This window comes from Pseudophryne corroboree, unplaced genomic scaffold (assembly GCF_028390025.1).
Source record: "Pseudophryne corroboree isolate aPseCor3 unplaced genomic scaffold, aPseCor3.hap2 scaffold_1752, whole genome shotgun sequence".
In the NCBI taxonomy this organism is placed as follows: Eukaryota; Metazoa; Chordata; class Amphibia; order Anura; family Myobatrachidae; genus Pseudophryne; species Pseudophryne corroboree.
This window is the reverse complement of record NW_026968390.1, coordinates 4,835-7,545: the sequence shown is the minus strand read 5'-3', so window position 1 is coordinate 7,545 and position 2,711 is coordinate 4,835. Positions and strand designations below refer to the sequence as shown.

General features: G+C 34.6%; 1 non-coding gene across 1 annotated transcript; it reads left to right on the top strand.

Moving 5' to 3' along the window:
* Positions 1-333: 333 nt before the first annotated feature.
* TRNAN-GUU (transfer RNA asparagine (anticodon GUU)) lies at positions 334-407 on the top strand. Its single transcript has one exon. It is a non-coding gene; the product is annotated as a tRNA-Asn (tRNA).
* Positions 408-2,711: the final 2,304 nt, after the last annotated feature.

Genomic DNA, 2,711 nt, shown 5'->3' with positions numbered 1-2,711 from the left:
CTTTAAGTAAAAATAAAAGAGCAAAAATTTCAATCCCAGTTTTGATTACTTAAATTAACAAAAAAAATGCATATAGCAAAGGATAGTTTCAATCTGCCTACCTCTGGGTTATGGGTCCAGCATGCTTCCATTGCAGTACTCTGCTGCCCATGTAAGTGCAAGAGATCCTGAAGCACTCACTCATCATGGGAAAGTACCAATGTGTTTATTCGTTGGTTGATGGAAGAAACATCTTACAAAAACTCTCCAGATTATTGATTTTTTAATGTTTTTCTAGGAAACGTTCTAGATGTATGCTTATTAGCCTTTGTCAGTATGTACTTTTTGCAAAGTGTCTCTGTGGCGCAATCGGTTAGTGTGTTTGGCTGTTAACCAAAAGGTTGGTGGTTCAATCCCACCCAGGGACGTAATTAACCTTGTGATCAGATTTTGGTGATATTTAAGTAGACAAGTCAAAATTTCAAACCTCCTCTTATGGTGTAGGGTATATGGCCTTCTCTGATGTAATCAGAGTTAGATTTGATTCAGTGATTTTATAAAAAACAGCTAGGAAGCACAATTTAGCAGTGGGTTGCAGAGAAAAAAAATATGCTGGCAGAAAAATCCAATCGAGTGATTAAACAGCTCTTCATTTTCTGGCTTTATTTTTATGCTAACAAATTTGTTCTCTGAAAAGTGTCCACAAAGCCAAGTCTCTGATTAACACCTTTGTAAGGATGGTTTTTCACCTATTACTAAATTAAACTTGCTTCATTGGAAAGGCAGCAAGATGCATCCTCATTTCAATGTCTACTGAAATAATACAAGTTGACACCAGGAAACATTAACGCCACTGCATCCTTGCTGCTTTCTCATGTGGAAGTCTGTTTAATGTGAAAACAAGGTGATATCTAATTAGCACACAGGTAAGGAATTAAGAAAATCTTTATTTAAGGGTGAAGATGTTTCTCACAAAATTGTTGACCCAATGCATCATTGAAATTCAAGCTGGAAAGATGATTTTAATATATCACTTGTACATTTTGTATTGCTCTTCTGGTGACAATGTAGTTTGTTTTTGTCAATTACCATTTTAATAATAGGGTAAAGAAAATGAAGTGGATTTTTGAAAGAAAACAATACTGTCAATATACTATTAAAACAAATTAAAATGGTAAAAGTTATTGTACTTTAAGTAAAAATAAAAGAGACAAAATATCAATCCCAGTTTTGGATTACTTTAATTAACAAAAAAAAATGCATATAGCAGAGGATAGTTTCAATCTGCCTACCTCTGGGTTATGGGCCCAGCATGCTTCCATTGCAGTACTCTGCTGCACATGTAAGTGCAAGAGATCCTGAAGCACTCACTCATCATGGGAAAGTACCAATGTGTTTCTTCGTTGGTTGATGGAAGAAACATCTTACAAAAACTCTCCAGATTATTGACATTTTAAAGTTTTTCTAGGAAACGTTTTAGATGAATGCTTATTAGCCTTTGTCAGTATGGAAATTTGCAAAGTGTCTCTGTGGCGCAATCAGTTAGTATGTACGGCTTTTAACCAAAAGGTTGGTGGTTTAATCCCACCCAGGGACCTAATTGACCTTGTTATCAGATTTTGGTGATCTTTAAGTAGACAAGTCAAAATTTCAAACCCCCTGTTATGGTGTAGGGTACTTGGCCTTCTCTGATGTAATCAGAGTTAGATTTGATTCAGTGATTTTATAAAAACAGCTAGGAAGCACAATTTAGCAGTGGGTTGCAGAGAAAAAAAATATGCTGGCAGAAAAATCCAATTGAGTGATTAAACAGCTCTTTATTTTCTGGCTTTATTTTTATGCTAACAAATTTGTTCTCTGAAAAGTGTCCACAAAGCCAAGTCTCTGATTAACACCTTTGTAAGGATGGTTTTTCACCTATTACTAAATTAAACTTGCTTCATTGGAAAGGCAGCAAGATGCATCCTCATTTCAATGTCTACTGAAATAATACAGGTTGACACCAGGAAACATTAACGCCACTGCATCCTTGCTGCTTTCTCATGTAAAAGTCTGTTTAATATGAAAACAAGGTGATATCTAATTAGCACACAGGTAAGGAATTAAGAAAATCTTTATTTAAGGGTGAAGATGTTTCTCACAAAATCGTTGCCCCAATGCATCATTGAAATTCAAGCTGGAAAGATGATTTTAATATATCACTTGTACATTTTGTATTGCTCTTCTGGTGACAATGTAGTTTTTTTTGTCAATTACCATTTTAATAATCGGGTAAAGAAAATTAAGTGGATTTTTGAAAGAAAACTATACTGTCAATATACTATTAAAACAAATTAAAATGGTAAAAGTTATTGTACTTTAAGTAAAAATAAAAGAGCAAAAATATCAATCCCAGTTTTGATTACTTAAATTAACAAAAAAAATGCATATAGCAAAGGATAGTTTCAATCTGCCTACCTCTGGGTTATGGGTCCAGCATGCTTCCATTGCAGTACTCTGCTGCACATGTAAGTGCAAGAGATCCTGAAGCACTCACTCATCATGGGAAAGTACCAATGTGTTTATTCATTGGTTGATGGAAGAAACATCTTACAAAAACTCTCCAGATTATTGATTTTTTAATATTTTTCTAGGAAACGTTCTAGATGTATGCTTATTAGCCTTTGTCAGTATGTACTGTTTACAAAGTGTCTCGGTGGCGCAATCGGTTAGTGTGTTCGGCTATTAACCAA